The following is a 22,307-nucleotide window of genomic DNA, read 5'->3' as shown; positions in this document are numbered from 1 at the left end:
GAATAACGGGCTTCCCTGGTGGCGCGGTGGTTGGGAGTCCGCCTGCCGAGGCAGGGGACATGGGTTCGTGCCCCGGACCGGGAAGATCCCACATGCCGCGGAGCGGCTGGGCCCGTGAGCCATGGCCGCTGAGCCTGCACGTCCAGAGCCTGTGCTCCGCAACGGGAGAGGCCACAACAGGGAGAGGCCCTCATACCGCAAAAAAAAAAAAAAAAAAAAAAAAGAGGAGACTAACATGTTCTGATTTACATATTAAAAACAATGCTGTTTCTGTTATGTAGAGGAAAGAAGAAAGAAGATGAGTTAGGAGGCTATAGATAGATAAGAATCAGTAGAATTTGATGCCAGATTAGATATGGAAGATAACAAAAGTGAAATTATCAAGGATGATTTCCAGGTTTCTGGAAAGAGCAGCTGGAAAAAAAGGCTGAAAGAGAAGTGGAATTGGAGGCGAGGGAAAGATCAAAAGTTCAGTTTTAGCCAAGTTCAGAGGTTTCCGTGAATGAAAATATCAGGAAAGATCAGTTGGATAATACCCTCTGGAACCCCAAACAGAGGGGAAAAATAAGAGTATAATCCAAGTTGCAAATGTGCTCCTGCATGTATTGCTGTTTATCCAAATGTGCTCGTTATTTCCTTTAGCATCTTCAAAAATTATTGTTCAGCCTTGCAGAAATGCAGATGTACCTTATTTGTAAAGTTGCTGTGAAATGTCTGCCATCTGGTGGACAGTCATGGAGAGTGCTATAAATTTACTTCAACCAAAGGAATAGAAATGCTTTTCCTGCCAAGTAGCACAAATCTTTTTAATGTCACTGTCTTACTAATAAACATTCACATCTTTATCTATATTTCTCATTAGGGAAAATTGGTTGCTATGTTTAAACCTAAATCACATCAAAGTGTGCAGCATTGAAAAGGTTTATAAAAGGAATCTTTAGTTTTATAAAGTATTAGAACCAACATTAAGTATAATTCCCCAAATTGGATATTCTAGGAACTACCTCAGAAAAGATGGAGTCTTTGGCCTCTTTGACAGAAAATAAATTAATATTTATTTTTTCCCTCAGGAACAGCCAGTGGGTGCTGGAGCTGGCTTACCCAGGCTCTTGAGCTGATTGTGCACATCTCTCCACAACTGTACGTTCTGCAATTTCAGGTTGGTAGCTTGAAGTTGGCCATGGTGCGAGTACTCATACTAAAAAAGTCAACAAAGACTTCAAATCAGAATTTCGTCTTTGTTTCTGTTTTCAGAAAGCCAGTTTATTGGCACACTATGCATATATCACTTTTCTCTCTTGATTCCACCAATTTTTAACAAAAGCATTCCATGGAACATTTGTTTAAAATTTTTTATTTTATTTAAATACACATTTCCAAATTTGGGAGACCATGGAATGTTTTAGGAAATATTATTTGAGTTTTATACTTTTCTTTTAATTGGAGGAGACCAGAGTGAATTTTTAGGTTATTTATGATTAAAATTATTACATAAAAATATTATACCTCACATCACTGCAGTCCTAGTAGGACCATTACCAGTTCTGGTGTTTAGATTTCTTGAAATAATGATTGTCAGCTAATAGGTGCAATGAATGACCATATAGTTCCAAAATTGGGACCAGAAATCTAAAAGTTCTAAGTACATATCAATGGAGGAATATGTGCTTTGAGACTGTCCTGGTCTATTTTTAGAGAGATGGACTTGAGAGGGATATGTTCGTATTGTATTTGTTTGATGACTCAGAAATAGTCCCTCTGATGTTGTCTGAGGGCAGTATGATCAGTTTACCGTTGCCTCTAGTTACATTGCCTTAAAGAGGCTTAAACCATAATGCAAGGGAATTCTTTTTTTAAAATCCAGATCTCATGTTAACACATAAGGACAAGTCCTAGACATAGAACTATTGGATCAGGGTCTTTATGTTCAGTCCTTCACCATGCCATATTCTAAAATAGGATTTTCAGATCTTATGGGTTCTATAAACTTCCTTGTAGACAGCTATCTTTGTATCTCCTACACCCAGCATAAAACTTCAAAAAATATTTGTTCATTTTTTACAAAGTTATAAAGGTAAAAATAAATGCAATTATTTATTTAATGCCTATTTTCCCCAGGGGACTGCGAGTTCCATGGGGTCAGGGATCATATCTGTCTTGTAAATACTGTATCCTCAGTGTCTGGCATATGGTAGGGAATTCATAAATATTTACTGAATGAACAAATAGAATATAGATGTTAGTGATGATATTAGGTACTGGATCTAATACAGGTGTATTTAAATTTGTGTTGCAGGTATTCTGGCTTACCCAAAATGCCATTCTGTTTTTTATAGGTGATTATATAAAGGAGATTAGGGGGCTTTACTCAACCATCTCATGATACTCAGGTTAATTATTCTGATTGTTAAGGGTCTGAATTTAATACAGTAAGGAAATTTTCCTGGTTTCTAGGATTCTTGTCAAACACTAGTCAAGGGAAGAACAATTCGCTTGTACTGTTTCGGGGGTCACTCTTCCCGAGTTACTTAGTCATTATGCTTTCCTCCCCTTGAGACAGGAAGGGGGCAAGGGCACAACCTTTGAAAGAAAGACATAGCCTGAGGACAAGACATAAACTGATTAGAGCCAAATAGGTCCCAGACTTCCACTAGACCTTGAGCCTCAGTATACCGCTCAATGTAACACATCAACAAGCTAAATGACACAGTTACAGGCACCATGACAGTTCCAAGGCCAACCACAAAAGGTCGAAAGTGGGTGGTGGCCCAATTCCTGGAAATCCCCACTCCTTCCCCCAAATAGCTAGAATACTCCTCCCACTCATTAGCCTATGAAATTACCCACCCCTATAAAAACTGACAACCCCATATCATGGTGCCTTTCTCACCTTCCGAGATGGCCCACATTCTGTCTGTGGAGTGCGTTTCTCCCTGAATGAATCTTCTTTCTCTTTACTGTGGCTCATTCTTGAATTCTTTCTTGCACGAAGCCAAGAACCCACACTTGGTGACCATCTCGGGACTCACCTGAGACCTGGGACATGGCCATCCTCTCGTGCCCCACTCTCTTTCCTGCAACACCCTTTCTTTTTCGCAAAATGAAAGAACCTGAAGTAAAGACACAAAACCATGTCTTAGGCAAGATTATGTTGGTTTTACTTTTAAATAGTTTCTCCCTTCTTAAGAACCAAATGCTTCTTAAATAGGTTATAGTCAAAATTTATAATCTTCCTAGTCAACATCCCCTACCATCTGAACTTTGAAAATCTAGTTAAATTTGTCTCCTTCCAGTTTCTCTTCATGCTGTTGGCAGACCCATCTCTTTTGTGCGATATGGTCGTGTCATGCTTTTGCTTTCTTCATGTCTTCAAAGCTCTTTTTCACTTACGTTAATACAATGATGTCAGGTCTAGAAACTCCACCTCATGTCTGAGACTTTCCATGAGACTTTCTTTGAAACTCTCTCAAATTAAGCACTGGTATGTATACCTTTGTAATACAAAATGTCACCCACTCAAACCTGGGATAAAGGGATTAACAGTCAGTAGGGTCCTCAGCTCAGTGGCAAAAAGTGTCATGGGGGGATTCCCTGGTGGTCCAGTGGTTAGGACTCTGTGCTTCCATTGCAGCGGGCACGAATTTGATCCCTGGTCAGGGAACTAAGATCCCACAAGCTGTGTGTCGTGTCCCAAAACAAACAAACAAACAAAACCAACCCCCCCAAAAAAGTGTCATGGGTCTTTATTTATGTGGGATCCATGCTCAGTTTGGACTCCAAGCAGGAAAATCTTTCTTATCACAACTCAATGGCCAGAGAAACACATGATCAATTCCTACAGGGAGAGTGCAAACCCAGAACATTGAGGCTAGAGACACCAAACTACAGAATCGTCTAGTCATTTTCAGCTTCAGCATGTAAAGATTCTTACGTACCGGTACAATGAGAATGATAACAGTTTATTCCTTGGGATTTTCTTTTCAATATATAGAGTAAACAAAATGAGATGTGTGGAAATATTTTGTAAAATGCAAAAGGGAAAGGGACTTACATTCATGGAACACTCATCAAGTGCCAGGCCGTGCATGTAACAAATGTAGCACAGGCACGTATTTCTTGGTTCTCTGCTCATTACACTCTGGGGGAGCATTCAACCATAACGTTAATTTCCAAGACTAGGCACCCTCTATCTTCCCTTATGTAGAGAAAGACCTCCATACTTGAATGCTCAGACTTGCTGTTAAGGTCATTCTCTGCTATTTGTCTAAATTTAAACTGGTTTCACATAATTCAAAAAAAATACATGCACCCCTATGTTCAGTGCAGCACTATTTACAATAGCCAGGACATGGAAGCAACCTAAATGTCCATCAACAGAGGAATGGATAAAGATGTGGTACATATATACAATGGAATATTACTCAGCCATAAAAAAGGACAAAATAATGCCATTTGCAGCAACATGGATGGAACTAGAGATTGTCATACTGAGTGAAATAAGTCAGACAAAGAGAATGACAAATATCATATGATAGCGCTTATACGTGGAACCTAAAAAAATGGTACAAATGAAACAATCCCCCCCAATAACAAATGTTTTGTCATTTACAAAACAGAAATAGAGTCACAGATGTAAAAAACAAACTTGTGGTTATCAGGGGGAAAGAGAGGGGTGATAAACTGAGATTGGGATTGACATATACACACTACTATATACAAAACAGATAACTAATAAGGACCTACTGTGTAACACAGGGAACTCTACTCAATACCCTGTAATACCTATATGGGAAAAGAATCTAAAAAAGAGTGGATATATGTTTATGTATAACTGATTCACTTTGCTGTACAGCAGAAACTAACACAACATAGTAAATCAACTATACTCCAATAAAAATTAAAAAAAAATAAAGTGGTTTCAGAGGAACTTATCTAGCTCTTTATTATTTTTTAATGACAGTATTTACTATAGCTACATTTAAAACTATTATATCTGCTCTTCTTAAGTTGTGGTATTACAGTTAAATTAATTATGTTACTTAATAGTGCTCTCAGTCTTAAGTAAGGGACAGGAATTATAATTCCAATGGGGAAAGTAGTTGCCCATTATAGTAGTTGAAAGAGAGTGCCTCAGTGGAGAAAAGAGTCTGTTTGATAAATGGTGTTGGTAAAATTGGATATTCACATGTAAAATAATGAAAATAGACTCCTATCTTACACCACTTACAAAAATTAACTGAAAATGAATTGAAGACTTAAACATGGGACCTGAACCATGCAACTCCTACAAGAAAACATAGGAAAAAAGTTCCTTGACATGGGTCTTGGCAATGATTTTTTGGATATGTCACCAAAAGCAAAAATAAACAAGTTGGATGACATAAAACTAAAAAGCTTCTTCATAGTAAAAGAAACAATCAACAAAGTAAAAAGGCAACCATGGAATGGGAAAAAAATATTTGCAAACCAGATATCTGATAAGGGGTTATTATCCAAAATATATGAAGAACTCATACAACCCAACAGCCAAAAATCTCCCCCAAAACAAAAAAACCATAATGATAAAACTAAATAATCCAATTAAAAGATGGGCAAAAGACCTGAATAGACATTTTTCCAAAAAAAGATATACAAAAGGCCAATAGGTACATGAAAAGATGTTCAACATCACTAGTCATTAGGGAAATGCAAATTAAAACCACAATATGATATCACCTTATGCCTGTTAAAGTAGCCATCATCCAAAAGATAAGAGGTAAAAATGCTGGTGAGGATGTGGAGAAAAGGGAACCCTTGTGCATTGTTGGTGAGATAGTAAACAAGTACAGACACAAGGAAAACAGTTTGGAGGATCCTCAAAAAGTTAGAAATAGAACTACAATACAATCCAGTTATTCCATTTCTTGGAATATATCCAAAGGAAACAAAAGCACTAACTCAAGAAGATATCTGCATCGCCATGTTCATAGCAGCATTATTTACAATAGCTGAGACATGGATAAAACCTAAGTGTCTGTCCATAAGTGCACGGATAAAGAAGTTACAGTATATACATACAAAAGAATATTATTCAGCCATTAAAAACTGAGGGAACCCTGCCATCTACAACAGCATGGATGGACCTTGAGGGCATTATGCTAAGTGAAATAAGTCAGACAGAAAAAGACAAATACTATATGATCTCACTTAAATGAAGAATCTTGAAAAACAAAACACTAAACTCATAGAAAGAGATCAGATTTGCGGTTATGGGTCGGGGGGCGGTTCAGGGGAGGAGGAATTGGAGGAAGGTTGTCAAAAGGTACAAACTTCTACAACCTAAATGTCCATCGATAGATGAAAGGTTAAAGAAGTTGTGGTATATATACATACAATGGAATATTAGCCACAAAAACGATGAAATAATGTCATTTTCAGCAACATAGATGCATTTAGAGATTATCATACTAAGTGAAGTAAGTCAGACAAAGACAAATATCATATGATATCACTTATATGTGGAATCTAAAAAAATGATACAAATGAACTTATTTACAAAACAGAAACAGACATAGAATATCAAACTTACAGTTACCAAAGGGGAAAGGGGGAAGAGAGGGATAAATCAGGAATTTAGGAGTAACATACACACACTACTATCTACAAAGTAGATAAAAAACAAGGACCTACTGTATAGCACAGGGAACTATACTCAATATTTTGTAATAACCTATATGGGAGAATAACCTGAAAAATAAAAGTTTTGTATATATATAAAAACTGAATATATATATATATATATATAATTGAATAACTTTGCTGTACACCTGAAACTAACACAACATTGTAAATCAACTATACTTCAATTAAAAAAATAAATAAAAATTTTTAAAAAGGTAGAAACTTCCAGTTACAAGATAAATAAGTACTAGGGCTGTAATGTACAGCATGATAACTACAGTTAACACTGCTGTATGATATATAGAAAAGTTGTTGAGAGTAAATCTTAAAAGTTCTCATCACAAGGAAAATTTTGTTTCTTTTTTTTCTTTCTTTTTTATCTATATGATATGATGGACGCTAACTAAACATTACCACAATATATGTAAGTCAAACCATTTTGCTGTATACCTTAAACTTATTCAGTGATGTATGTCAATTATATCTCAATAAAACTGGAAGGAAAATAAAAAGGGAGAGCCCCCTGAGCAGTAGCCTTTCCTAAGACAGATCTCCTAAGACGGCATTAATGAACCTCTGGATACAATCATAGAGTAAAGACCAATAGTCCATGCTAAAAGGCACTATTCACTTTTCATTCTGTGAAAAGGAAAAGGGAGGAAAGGCACATAAATACTTTAGTTATATAGAGTAGATGAAACAAGAACTTTGAAACCGCACAGAACCTGGTTTCAAATGTCATTCCATCACTTCCTATTTGAACTTGGAAAAGTTACTTAACATCTTTGTACCTTGATTTCTCTTATGAAAATCCAGATAATAATATCTAAGTGCTGTTGCCAGGATTAACTGACATACAATTTAGCATAATAAATAACACATACAAATTGTTTAATAAATATACATCACTTTAAAAGAGCTATCTTTGTGATATATGGACCACAGAAAAGCTACAGATTCCTGCTAGATTTGTCTAGAGAGAAACTACAGCGAATTAAAATACTGACTGCATTTTTCATTTTCCCCTTTACGTTTATATTGCAAAGAGACAGTATAAAGCCAGTCCAGCTATAACCACAATCTTCTGTTAGGCTCCAGTTCTTGTAAGTGCTATAAAATTAGTTAGTTCCCCCTTGAGTATAGCCATTTATATGCCTAACAGGTAAAGAACTGAGCTCAACGTCTTGCCTCACACAAACCGTTCCTTTTTTTGACTTCCTGATTTCTTTGAATAGCATCACCATTCTCCCAGTAACTCATGCTTGAAACTCTAGTCATTTTTGACAACCACTTCTCCCTCACCACCACCTATTGAACTTACTTCCTCATTGTTCTCAAAATCTATCTCCACTCATCTCCATTTCTAGGGCCACCACCCTAGTTCAGGTCTCCAACCTGTTTTTCTGGCCTCAAGTGTCTTTTTGCCACCAAATTCTTTTCATCTATAGTTGCCAAACAAATCTTAAGCAAATAATGCTTTACTGAGACTGTTTCACCCCATTACCTCTGCCTCTGCTGAAACATCTCTGGTAGTTCCCCATTGCTTACCAAATGAACTTCAGGCAGTCAGTACCTCCATGAGATGACCCTATACTAAATTTTTGGCCTTGTCTTTAATTACTCTACTATCTGCATCCTCCTTGCCTTTCCCCAAGCAAGGAGGAAGACTTTTTTACCTCCATAAAGCTATTACTATTTATTATACTTTGAAAAACCTACACTTTCATTTCATCTGTTCAAATTATGTCACCCTTTAAGGGCAAAAGCAAATGTCATCTCTCTAACAAATGAAACAGTAGATTTGCAGAAAATTCATTTTAAAATTAATGAACTTATTTAATTCATTGATTAAATGAATTAATCAATGAATGTATAAATGAAATAAAAAATGAATGAATAAAATTCTACCCTGAAGGGCTAGGTTGATTCCTGGAATGAGATCAAGAATTAAAATGGAATCATTAGAAGATTAGTGTAGGGTTTGATTAGGCAGATAAAAATAGAGGCAAGAAATCTTTACTTTGGCAAGAAGAATGGAGGGTTAGAAATGGGGAATTGAGCTGGAACCAAGAACCGAATATGATGGGTCATTGCTTATTAGCAAGCAGAAAAAGCTGATGAGAGAGAAGTTAGGCCAGGATTGGTTATAACAGCACAGACTCTACTCAGAAGGGCAAATTGTGAAAAATGGATTGCCACCACTTAGAGTTTAGATTTGTTCGTGATCGGTGGTTCTCAAAATGTGATCTGCAGACTCCATGGAGTCCCCGGGAAGCTATCTGCAAGGTCAAAAATATTTTCACAGTAATACTAAGACATAACTTGCCTCCCTCACTGTGTTGATATTTGTACTATTGCTAGTTCCTTAACAGAAATCAAAGCAGTGATACCAAGTCATTGTATTCTTCATTGCTATATACAGCTGGCCCTCTGTATTCCCGCAGATTCAACCAACCATGAACTGAAATTATTTTTTTAATTTTTTCTTTTGAAAAGTTCCAAAAAAGCAAAACTTGAATTTGCTGCTCCACTAAATATTTACATAGCATTTATGAACTATTTACATTGCATTTACATTGTATTAGGTGTTATAAGTAATCTAGAGATGATTTAAATTATACAGGAGAATATTCCATAGATTGTATGCAAATACTGTGCCATTTAGTATGAGACATGAGCACCGTAGTATTTTGGCAACTGCAGGGGAATCCTAAAACCAATCCCCCATGGATACCAAGGGATGACTGTACTCACAGGAAAAAAAAGAGAATTTAAGATGATCCTTGATAAAATAGTAATAATTATTAATTTTATCAAATCTGAACCCTTGATCACGTCTTTTAAAAGTTATGTGAGGCAAAATACATAAAGCATTTCTGCTGTATACCAAAGAACAATGGTTGTCTCGAGGAAAAGGATTTATGTGATTGAGTTGTGAGCTGAACAAGCCACTCTTTATATGGAACACCATTTTTGCTTGAAAGACTGACAGACAGACAACCTATAGTCATTCAGACTTGGGTATCTGGCAGACATTGTCTCAAAATTTAATGAAGTCTGCATTTCAATGAAAACAACTTACAGCATTTTTTGTTAAGAATAAAATTTGAGATTTCAAAAATTAGAATTTTGGAAAACTTATATCCACCCTGTGAGTTTGACAATTTCCTAATTCTTAAGGACTTTTCTGATGAGTAGTTATGTTAATGAATGTTGAGTTTTTGATATTTCAAAATGATACGTGTCAGGATTTGGAAGATATGCATAACTTAGTGAACCACTATTTTCCAAATGACCAATGAATGACATTACAAAACAACGTGGGACTAAAAGATCCATTCAAAGTTCAAGACACACCATAATACACCAATGGATTTTAATGTTACAGTATACAAATGTTCATTCCTATAGTTTCAGGTTCCACATTGCTACTAACCTTTAAGAAACTATCACTTTTAAGGTTTTGGTGGTGTGAAAGCAAAGAATTATACTCACAATTAACTTTTAAAAGAACTATTAAATACTTTTCCAATTACATATGTGTGCGAGGCTGGATTTTCTTCATTTATTTCAACTAAAAAAACATATCAGAACATATGGAATACAGAAGTAGACATAAGAATTGAACTGTCTTCTATTAAGCCAGACATTAAAGAGATCTGCAAAAATGTAAAACCAATACCACTTTTATCACTAAATTCTTTTGGAAAATATAGTTAATTTTCATGAAATATATATTATTTATCTTAAAATATAATGGGCTTATTGTCTTTTATAAAGGAATCACTAAACCTTAAAAATTACTAGTTTTAATATCTAATATGGTAAATATCAACAGATATAAACAAAAGCTCTTTGGAATTCTCCATAATTTTTAAAGGTGTAAATGGGTTTTGAGACCAAATGCTTAAGAACTGCTGTCCTCAGCAGTCCCACCCCAGGACCTTTTTAGGTCTGTTGGAAAACAGAAGTTAGGGAATGGTAGCTCCTCTACGTAAATGGCTATAATTCCTTGGTCCAGAAATTGTTCAAATCTATCTTGAGTTGAAGTAGCAGAAAATCTGAGAGTCTGATGAAGTTAAGATTACCCACATCCCCTGGTTTACTGATGTCTGATCTAAACTTTAGTTTTATTTGGTTAGAATTCTGATTCCCCCACCCCAAGGTAGCCTCTAGAAGACAGTCTAGAGCATGGACTTAATGGCACTAGAATCCCCAGTCTAGTTGCAATCAGAAAAAGTTAACAGAGGAAGGCACCCTGACCTTTTGATCTCTTTGTGGTTTTAACAAAAGGTTGTAGTGCTACTTCTCTAGAGGAGGCTTTCTGGACAGTGTTCAGAAGCCATCTCCTAACAATATTTTTTACCATCTGGGGAAGATGAAGATTTTCAAAATCATCAAGTCCTGATCCCTTTTTAAAAAATTAATTAATTTTTATTTTTGGCTGAGTTGGGTCTTTGTTGCTACGTGCGGGCTGCGGGTGGACTTTCTCTAGTTGCGGAGAGCGGGGGCTACTCTTCGTTGTGGTGCGCGGGCTTCTCATTACTGTGGCTTCTCTTGTTACAGAGCACGGGCTCTAGGCGCACGGGCTCAGTAGTTGTGGCGCATGGGCTTAGTTGCTCCGTGGCATGTGGGATCTTCCCAGACCAGGGCTCGAATCCGTGTCCCCTGCATTGGCAGGCAGATTCTTAACCACTGTGCCACCAGGGAAGCCCATCCTGATCCCTTTTTATTTAACAGTATTGCCCCTAAATTCTCTCTCTCTCTGACATTTTGCATTTTGCTATATGTATCAAGAATAAAAGTGTCACCTTCAACATTTTGCTTAGAAATCACTGTAACTATATAACAAAGTTCCATCACTTACAAGTTTTGCTTTTAACATAACTGCAGCAGACAATTTCACTAAGCTTTTTTGTCACTACATAACAAGTATTCTCCTTCCTCTAGTTTCCAATAACATGCTCCTCACTTCCTTCTGAGAACTTCATAGCAGTGTCCTCAGTGTCCATATTTCTACTGATAGTCATGGTGATTCTAGTCATGGTGCTGAAATTTCTCTATTATGCTCTTCAACATTCTTCCAGCCTCCACCCATCACTCAGTTCCAAAACATATTTTCAGGTACCTGTTAAAACAGCACTCCACTTCTAGGTACCAAAATATGTATGTTTTCTATTTCTGCGTAACGAATCCCATAAACTTATCAGCTTAAAACAACACATATTTATTATCTCTGTTTCTGTGGGTCAGGAGTTCAGGCACAGCTTAGTTGGAGTTTCCACTGTTGGGTCTCCCATTGAACGTGTTGACTGTGTTGTGTTCCCATCTGGAGGCTCAAATGAAGAAGAATCTTCTTCCAAACTCTCAGGTTGTTGGCAGAATTCATTTCCTTGCAGCTGTAGGACTGAGAGCTTCAGACATTTTTGCTGGCTGTCAGCCAGAGGCTGTCCTCCACTTCTAGAGGCCATGTGAGTTCCTTGCCACATGGTTCTCTCTATAGGCGGTTCATAACATAGCAGCTTGCTTCTTCAAAGACAGCAGCAAAGTGACAAAGGGCAATTCTGCTAATAAGATGAATTCTTACATAATGTAACATAATGATGGGAGTGATGTATCCCATAACATCTGCCATACAATGTAATTATGGCAGTAACACCCTATAACTTTTGCCATATTCTATTGGTTGGAAGCAATTCACAGGCTCCACCTACATTCAGGGATAGGAGCTTAAAGAAGGGCATTAAAAGGCAGGGATCATTGGTAGTTGTTACCTCAGGGTCTATCTGCCACAATGAACAATGAGGGGTGGAAACTAGTAGATAAATGCTTCCCTTTTCTTCACTCAGGCAGACAATTCTAGATGAATTCTAGACAACTATTCAAAGATCTAGAAAAATGAACCCTAGTTGCCTACAGAAATGTCTAGACTGATCATCTAGTCTTGAATTGGCTTTCCTCCCTTCCATGTTTTAGTTTCCCAGTTTTTCACTCATTTGCTGGGATCTCTTTCCAAAATCAACTACCTGCACGTAAGTCATTGTCATAGACTAATTTCTGGGAGGAAGCTAGGTTAAGGTAGAAGGAGTAAATAAACCTGTATAGATGGTACATTACAAAATAGGAGGGATATTAAGCAGGAGATCCTCCTTCCCACAGAAGAATTATGAACCGCCTCCCACAACCCCATATAATTTCTCTGGACTATCTTTAGTAAAGCAATGCTAAAACTTCAAGAAAGAAAGCACAAGAGAGTTTTCTAAGATACAGTATCTAAACTCTCTTCTCCACAAAGCCAGAACTTACCCTGGATGCTAGACTGGGCTAGGTTAGCAAGTGGAGCTTAATTAGTTTCTGTTGTAGAGAGAGAGTTCTATCAAGTATGAACCTGGCAAAGCTAAACGGCACAAAAAGAATGACAGAAGTATTTAAATATAGAGAAGAAAACTATTAAAGAACATTTATCACCAAAAAAGGACTAGTTTTCTTTAGTGCCTGTCTTCTGAAGATATGCCTGTCTTCTGAAGTGGTGACTACCATTCACTCTACTTTGGCCAAGTCATTCGTCAAACCAGTGACTGTCGGGTCACACGTTTGGGGAGGGTATGGATAGAATTACAAAAAGGGGACCCATGACACTCGGGGTAACAGTTATGAGGAAGAAAAACCAATGAGGTACTTACAAAAAGGACTTGAGTCAGAATCATATGGACACCATGTCTAGCACAGTGAATTACTGTAATCTTCACATAAAACTTTGAAAACAGTTGCCTTAAGATTATACTGTCTGCATGATCAGAGTTCTCATTTCCTTTTCTTAAAATATGGGTTAGGACTCTTTGAAATGTCTAAAGATAGGTGACTACCGTTGGCTGAGTATACTGTATGAACAGGCCCAGCACTGAGCTAATTGCTTTGCATGCAATTTCACAACATCTTTTTGAGCATAGAAGCTATTATTATTCTTTCCCCTAAGTATGGGGAAACTGTTAACCTCAGGATATTGAGTAATTTGCCCAAGGTCATAACAGCTAGTGAATGACAAAGCCAAGACCCAAAACTCATGTCCGCTTACTCTAAAGTTAAGGGCTTTAACCACTGCATCACACTGCTGTCTCAGGTTTCAAGATAGGAAATCTCAATTTTTAAAAAATATTTTAAAAGAATTAAAGTTCTTCCATATCTCATTTTAGTCACTTAAACTAATGAGCTTAAAATTTCTGTTTTTCTCTGAAAAATGCAAACAAATATATGGTGACAGAAAACACACATCAGCACTTGAGGATAGGAGAAGGCTGGGAGGGGCAGGAGGAAGGAGGAAGGAAATACAAAGTGACACGAAAAAACTTTTGGGAGTGATAAATATGTTTGTTATCTTGATTATAATGATAGTTCCATGTCTGTATACATGTGTCAAAACTTATCAAATTATACTTTAAATATGTACAGTTTACTGCATGTCAATTATACTTCAAATTGCAGATGAGGAAGTCAGTATCAAGAAGTTAAAGTGTCTTGTCCAAGATTAGCCAGAGAGATGGTAGTAGAGACAATAAAAATACAGCTTCTAAGATTCTTGAACAAGTGCTTTTTGCATCTCAATTTGAGGTTATTCGCATCTGGTTTCAAAAAGGATTTGAAGAGACATAAAATATGACATGAAAGAAAGAAGAGGATCATGCTTAAGAAAACCTATGGGCTAACTTACTTATCTCAATTGAGACTGGAAATCCACTGTGAATTCATTTGATGAAAAAGTTCAATGCATCTCTTTAGAAGTTTGTCATCATATGCAATTTATTGAGAAATACCTATTTTTAGGAAGTCTAAAGTTTGTGTGATCAGCAGGAGGCAACTAAATACTTAAGAAACAGCATCTTGTATAGGAGAACAAATTAAAATTGGAGACTGTTAGCATTCTCAGCTGTGTAGGAGAACTAAATTCCTTTTAAAATGATAATTAACACCTAGCCACATATTCTTGTAACACTGAATTTGTGAAGATAGTTAGAACACTCCCCTAAGTAGACAGACTATAAAACCACATACTAAGCCCTATATGTAGCAGATTGTTTGGGCTGTTTTTTTCCATCTACAAGGTTCTTTGCAAAAATCTATGTATTTTATAATAGAGTTTTTAAAAACTTCTTGTATTATAGAAAATATGGGGAATTCCCTGGCGGTCCAGTGGTTATGACTTGGCGCTTTCACTGCTGGGGCCCAGGTTCAATCCCTGGTTGGAGAACTAAGATCCCGAAAGCTGCATGGTGTGGCCAAAAAAAGAAAAGAGAATATAATAAACATTGACTTATTTCTGTAAGTTATTCTAGAATTCTGCTATTTTACTTGACATTTTTTTGCAGTATTATCTCACTGTAATTTTGTTTTTAATTTTTATTGGAGTATAGTTGCTTTACAATGTTCTGTTAGTTTCTACTGTACAGCAAAGTGAATCAACAGTATGTGTACATAGATCCCCTCTTTTTTGGATTTCCTTCCCATTTAGGTCACCACAGAGCACTGAGTAGAGTTCCCTGTGCTACATAGTAGGTTCTCATTAGTTATCTATTTTATACATAGTACCAATAGTGTATATATGTCAATCCCAATCTCCCAATTCATCCTACCCCCCCCTTTCCCCCTTGGTATACATACGTTTGTTCTCTATGTTTGTGTCTCTATTTCTGCTTTGTAAATAAGATCGTCTATACCAATTTTTGTCAGATTCCACATATATGTGTTAATATACGATATTTGTTTTCTCTTTCTGACTTAACTCCACTCTATATGAATCTCTATGTCGAATCACATCTCTGCAAATGAGCCGATTTCATTCCCTTTTATGGCAAGTAATATTCCATTGTATATATGTACCACATCTTCTTTATCCATTCCTCTGCTGATGGACATTTAGGTTGCTTCCATGTCCTGGCTATTGTAAATAGTGCTTCAATGAACATTGTGGTATATGTCTCTTTTTGAATTATGGTTTTCTCAGGGCATATGCCCAGTAGTGGGATTGCTGGGTCATATGGTAGTTTTATTTTTAGTTTTTTAAGGAACCTCCATACTGTTCTCCATAGTGGCTGTAACAACTTACATGCCCACCAACAAAGCAAGAGGGTTCCCTTTTCTCCACACCCTCTCCAGCATTTATCGTTTGTAGATTTTGTGATGGTGGCCATTCTGACTGGTGTGAGGTGATAGCTCATTGTAGTTTTGATTTGCATTCCTCTAATAATTAGTGATGGTGAGCATTTTTTCATGTGTTTGCATTGGCCATCTGTATATCTTCTTTGGAGAAATGTCTATTTAGGTCTTCAGCCCATGTTTTTGATTGGGTTGTTTGTTTTTTTGTTCTGTTCTTTTTTTTTTTATATGGGTTGTTTGTTTTTTTGATGTTGAGCTGCATGAGTTGCTTGTATATTTTAGAGATTAATCCTTTGTCATTTGCAAATATTGTCTCCCATTCTGAGGGTTGTCTTTTCATCTTGTTTGTGGTTTCCTTTGCTGTGCAAAAGCTTTTAAGTTTAATTAGGTCCCATTTGTTTTTGTTTTTGTTTGTTTTTATTCTCATTAATCTAGGAGGTGGGTCAAAAAAGATCTTGCTGTGATTTATGTCAAAGAGTGTTCTGCCCATGTTTTCCTCTAAGAGTTTTATAGTGCCTGGCCTTACACTTAGGTCTTTAATCCATTTTGAGTTTATTTTTGTGTATGGTATTAGGGAGTGTTCTAATTTCATTCTTTTACATGCAGCAGTCCATTTTTCCCAGCACCACTTATTGAAGAGGCTGTCTTTGCTCCATTGTATATTCTGGCCTCCTTTGTCATTGATTAGGTGACCATAGGTACATGGGTTTGTCTCTGGGCTTTCTATCGTGTTCCATTGATCTATATTTCTGTTTTTGTGCCAGTACCATACTGTCTTGACTACTGTAGCCCTGAAGTATAGCACAGATGCAAAAATCCTCAACAAAATACTAGCAAACCGAGTCTAACACCCCATTAAAAGGATTATACACCATGGTAAAGTGGGATTTATCCCAGTGATGCAAGGATTCTTCAATATATGTAAATCAATCAGTGTGATACACCATACTAACAAATTGAAGAATGAAAACCATATGATCATCTCAATAGATGCAGAAAAAGTTTCCAACAAAATTCAATACCCATTTAGAATAAAAACTCTCCAGAAAGTGGGCATACAGGGAACCTACTTCAACATAATAAATGCCATATATGACAAACCCACAGCAAACATTATTCTCAATAGTAAAAAACTGAAAGCATTTCCTCTAAAATCAGGAACAAGACAAGGGTGCCCACTATCACCACTATTATTTAACATAGTTTTGGAAGTCCTAGCCATGGCAATCAGAGAAGAAAAAGAAATAAAAGGAATCCAAATTGGAAAAGAAGAAGTAAAGCTGTCACTGTTTGCAGATGACATGACACTATACATAGAAAATCCTAAAGATGCCACCAGAAAGCTACTAGAGAAGAATTTAGTAAAGTCACAGGATACAAAATTAATACACAGAAGTCTCTTGCATTCTTATACACTAACAATGAAAGATCAGAAGAAAAATTAAGGAAACAATCCCATTTACCATTGCAACAAAAAGAATAGAATACCTAGGAATAAACCTACCTAAGGAGGCAAAAGACCTGTATGCAGAAAACTTTAAGATACTGATGAGAGACACCAAAGATGACACAAACAGATGGTGAGATATACCATGTTCCTGGATTGGAAGAATCAATATTGTGAAAATGACTATATTACCCATAGCAATCTACAGATTCAATGCAATCCCTATCAAATTACCAATGGCATTTTTCACAGAACTAGAACAAAAAATTTTACAATTTGTATGGAAACACAAAAGACCTCAAATAGCCAAAGCAATCTTGAGGAAAAAAAAAAACAAAAAACGAAATGGAGCTGGAGGAATCAGGCTCCCTGCCTTCAAACTATACTATAGGGGCTACAGTAATCAGGACAACACCTGACATTCTAAAATCAAAATATATAAAGTTTGCACAGGATCTTGTTTTATATATATATATATATATATATATATAGAGAGAGAGAGAGAGAGAGAGAGAGAGAGAGAGAGAGACAGAGACAGAGAGAGACAGAGAGAGAGAGATATTTTAAGAAATTGGTTCATGCAATTGTGAAGACTCAGAGAAGAGTTGCAGTTCAAGTCCAAAAACAGTCTGCTGTCAGAAGTCCTTCTCACTTGGAGAAGGTCAGTTTTTGTTCTATTAAGGCCCTCAACTGATTGGATGAGCCCCACCCACATTATGGAGGGCAATCTGCTTTCCTCAAAGTCCACCAATTTAAATGTAAATCTCATCCAAAAACACCTTACAGAAACATCCAGAATTAAGTTTGACTAAATATCTAGGCATGGTGGCCCAGCCAAGCTGACATATAATATTAAGCATCACAGTCGTCCTAATTGTTTATATCTATAGGAATAGATCTATACAGTCAAATAATCCAAACCTTCTCCAGATGGAACAGCAATGCCTGACACAAAGAGAGCATTCAGTAAATGTATGCTGATTTGAAACTGAATTTCAGTGAATCAAATTAAATATCCCTAGCGATGGCTAGGTTCTGCCAGGCTTCCAGTGTGATGTTGGGAGATCATATAGGATAGATGTTAGGCACAAGCTCTGGAGTCAGATTATCCAGGTTCACATAATGCTGCCTCTGCTTACTTTCTGTGTAATTTTGGATGAATTAGTTAACTTTGCTGAGTCTCCATTTCCTCATCTATACAAAGGGAATAGGAATAATAGCTATTAATGGTATACATTGCTAGTGCTAATCAACATTCAGTTCTCTTTCCCTTCTGGGTACTCAGTGGATTGACTATTTCTCAGCAACCCTGCAACTGGATGGGGCCATGTAACTCAATCTGGCCAATGAAATATTGTGGAATTGAAATGTATCAATTTCAGAATGAGGGCATGAAAGGCCCATATGAAATTCCCCAGTCTTTCTTCCCTGACTGGGGTAACCACAGAAGAAGACTCATGTTAAGATGGTGACACCACAAGGTTGAAAGAGTGTGGGTTATTGTGTCACCATGTGGAGGACAGTTGTGCAGCCAGAGCCAACTTTTTGGAACAAGAACTAAATCTGCATTCAGTTAAACCACTGACTTTTTTGTTTCAACTGCATTGTAACCTAGACTATTCTATTCTGTCTCACAGACGTGTTTTGATGATTCAATCAGATATTGTATGGGAATTGCTTGATTGATAAGTAATTAGCACTCAAATGTTATCATTATTATATTGAATGAAGAATCATATTGGCTTTGAATATAAAACACTGCTCTTTTGTTGATCATTGTAACAATTCAAAACTCGAACAAATCCGAGTACCTGGGAACTTTTATTTAAAGTATTCCAACTCTTTAAACTTTTACTTAGAACAATGCCTAATACACAATAGGCATTCATGAATAAAGAACAAGTTCCTATTTCAGTGAACCTCTAATAAATGCTATCATTCTTTTCTGGGATCTTTTATTCCCTCATTGTCAGGCTGCTAAAATTTCATTTTACATTTCTTTTATGAGACCATAGTTCTTATTAAACAACCATTTTTTGATAGAGTTGTCCTATCAATAATGGGAATTAGGCAGTGATAGCTGCTTACATGTCTTAACTCTCTTCTGAATTCAGAACCAACTCACAGGGATCCAGACAGAGAAAACAAAACAAAGCAAAACAAAACACCTTCTTACTGATAAAGCTGCTTGGACAATATGACTTCAACATACAGCCACAACAAGGATTTTCAATACTCCTTCCCAAGTCCAAATGGGAGATGACATACCAAAAGAAAATTTAGGTTTGCAGGACAGATAAACTAAGGCAGAGTCACTGTTTTACACTCAGTGAGGTCAACAGTAGGAAGAAGGAGAATTAGGCCTCACGCCTGCTCTAGAAGGTAAGCCTGGGCCCTGATTCATGTGAGTTTAGTTTATTACACAGAATGAGGAACAGATCAGAACATAATCTGTTGTGGGTAGGTAGATTTGAAAAATATGGCAAGAAAGGGAGTGGATCTTATTTTCATCTCCCCAAATCACCAATTAAATAAAACACTCTTTTTACTTATAGAAGGTGGCAGAAATAAAAATGGAAGTTACTCTTCACTAAAGTTCTAAAAGAAGCATGTTACTATTTTAAGAGCCAGGTAAGGGAGCACCTAAACATATAAAACAAATATTAACAAATCTAAAGGGAGAAATAGAAAGCAATACAATAATAGTAGTGGACTTTAACAGCCTACTTTCATCAATGAATAGATGATCCAGACAGAAAATCAATAAAGAGACACTGGCCTTACATGACATGTTATATTAGATTGAGCTAATAGACATATATAGAACATTCCACCCAAAGGCAACAGAATGCCATTCACCTAAAGCACACCTGGAACATTCTCCAGGACAGATTACATGACAGACCACAAATAATAAATTTAAGAAGACTGAAATCATATCAAACATCTTTTCTAATCACAATGGTATGAAACTAGAAATCAATTACAGGTAGGAAACTGGAAATTTCACAAATATATGGGGATTAAACAACATGCTACTGAACAACCAATGGGTCAAAGAAGAAATCAAAAGAGAAATTAAAATATATCTTGAGAAAAATGGAAGTAGAAATAGAACATACTGAAACTTATGGAATGTAGGAAAAGCAGTTCTAAGAGGGAAGTTCATAGCAACAAATGTCTACATTAAGAAACAAGAAAGATCTCATATATATATAATTTTTGGTTGCACTGCATGTGGAATCTTAGTTCCCTGACCAGGGATCGAACCTGCACCCCTTGCATTGGAAGCACGGGGTCTTAACCACTAGATTGCCAGAGAAGTCCTGAAAGATCTCAAATAAATAACCTAACTTTACACCTCAAGGAACTGGAAAAAGAAAAACAAACCTTCTACTAAGCCCAAGATTAGTAGAAGGAAGGAAATAACAAAGATCAGAGTCGAAATAAATGATATAGAGACTAAAAAGTCAATAGAAAAGATCAATGAAACTAAGAGGTGTTTTTTTAATGGAGATATAATTTACATATAACATTATATTAGTTTCAGGTGTACAACATAATGATTCGACATTTGGATATATTGCAAAATAACCACAATAACATCCATCACCATACACCGTTTCAATTTTTTTCTTGTGATGAGAACTTTTAAGATCTACTCTCTTAGCAACTTCCAAATATATAATAAAGTATGGTTAACTACAGTCACCATGCTGTACATTACATCCCCAGGACTTATTTATTTTATAACTAGAAGTTTGTACCTTTTGACCACCACCACACATTTTGCCCATCCCCACCCCCTGCATCTGGCAACTACCAATCTGCTCTATTTATGAGTTTGAGGGTTTTTTGTTTGTTGTTTTTAATTTAATTTTATTTTATTTTTAAAATTTTTATTTATTTTTGGCTTCATTGGGTCTTCGTTGCTGTGTGTGGGCTTTCTCTAGTTGCGGCAAGAGGGGGCTTCTCTTGTTGCAGGGAATGGGCGCTAGGTGTGTGGGCTTCAGTAGTTGTGGCATGCAGGCTTCAGTAGTTGTGGCGCACGGGCTTAGTTGCTCCACGGCATGTGGGATCTTCCCAGACCAGGGCTCAAATCCGTGTCCCCTGCATTGGCAGGTGGATTCTTAACCACTACGCCACCAGGGAAATCCCTGTTTTTGTTTCTTAGATTTTACATGTGAGATCATATGGTATTTATCTTTCTCCACCTGACTTATTTCACTTAGCATAATGTCCTCAAGATCTATCCATGTTGCTGCAAATGTCAGAATTTCCTTCTTTTTTATGGCTGAATAATACATATATATTACATTTTCTTGATCTATTCATCTATCAGTGGGCACTTAGGTTGCTTCCATGTCTTGGCTATTGTAAATAATGCTGCAATAAACAAGTAAGTGCAGATATCACTTGAGTTTGTTTTTCATTTCTTTCAGATAAATACCCAGAAGTGAAACTGCTGGATAACATGGTAGCTCTATTTTTAATTTTTTGAGGACCCTCCATACTGTTTTCCATAGTAGCTGCATCAATTTACATTCCCACTAAAGGTGCACAAAGGTTCCCTTTTCTCCACATCCATGCCAACACTTGTTATTTCTTGTTTTTTTGATAATAGCCATTCTAACAGGTGTGAGGTGATATCTTATTATGGTTTTGACTTGTAGTTCCCTGACGATTACTGATGTTGAGCATCTTTTCATGTACATGTTGGCTATCAGTATGTCTTCTTTTTAAAAATGTCTATTCAGCTCCTCTCTCCAATCTTCTCCATTTCTGAAGCCAGAACCTGAACGTTATTATTGATCTTCCCTTCTTCTTCAACCCCTAAATCAAGCTAACATCAAAATTAAGCCTTTCTCCAATGAAAAAAGAAGAGGGCTCAGTAAGGAATTTGGGAGCAATTAAAGAAAGATAAACAGAGCAGAGAAAGACAAAGTTGCAAAGGAGGCTCAGGAAGAGTCAGAAAGACAGGATGAAAACTAAGAGAATATGATAACATAAAAATTAAAGAAGAGAATTTCTGTCCAAAGACAAACAAGAG

At 36.5% G+C, this 22,307-nt stretch overlaps 1 long non-coding RNA gene across 2 annotated transcripts in view; it reads right to left on the bottom strand.

Moving 5' to 3' along the window:
• Positions 1–791: 791 nt before the first annotated feature.
• LOC117201963 (uncharacterized) overlaps positions 792–22,307 on the bottom strand; it is a 32,639-nt gene continuing 11,123 nt past the window's right edge. Inside the window, exons 4-5 of one of the 2 annotated variants that reach the window (XR_007470356.1) lie at positions 3,030–3,110; positions 792–1,198 (exon numbers count right to left, since the gene is read on the bottom strand). This is a non-coding gene — a long non-coding RNA (uncharacterized LOC117201963). Of the gene's footprint in view, positions 1,199–2,890; positions 3,111–22,307 lie in introns of both variants that reach the window. The other variant, XR_004484115.2, reaches the window with a different exon arrangement.

Source organism: Orcinus orca, chromosome 11 (genome assembly GCF_937001465.1).
Source record: "Orcinus orca chromosome 11, mOrcOrc1.1, whole genome shotgun sequence".
NCBI classification, from domain to species: Eukaryota; Metazoa; Chordata; class Mammalia; order Artiodactyla; family Delphinidae; genus Orcinus; species Orcinus orca.
Note: the sequence above shows the minus strand (reverse complement) of the source record. Positions and strands in the feature narration are given on the sequence as shown.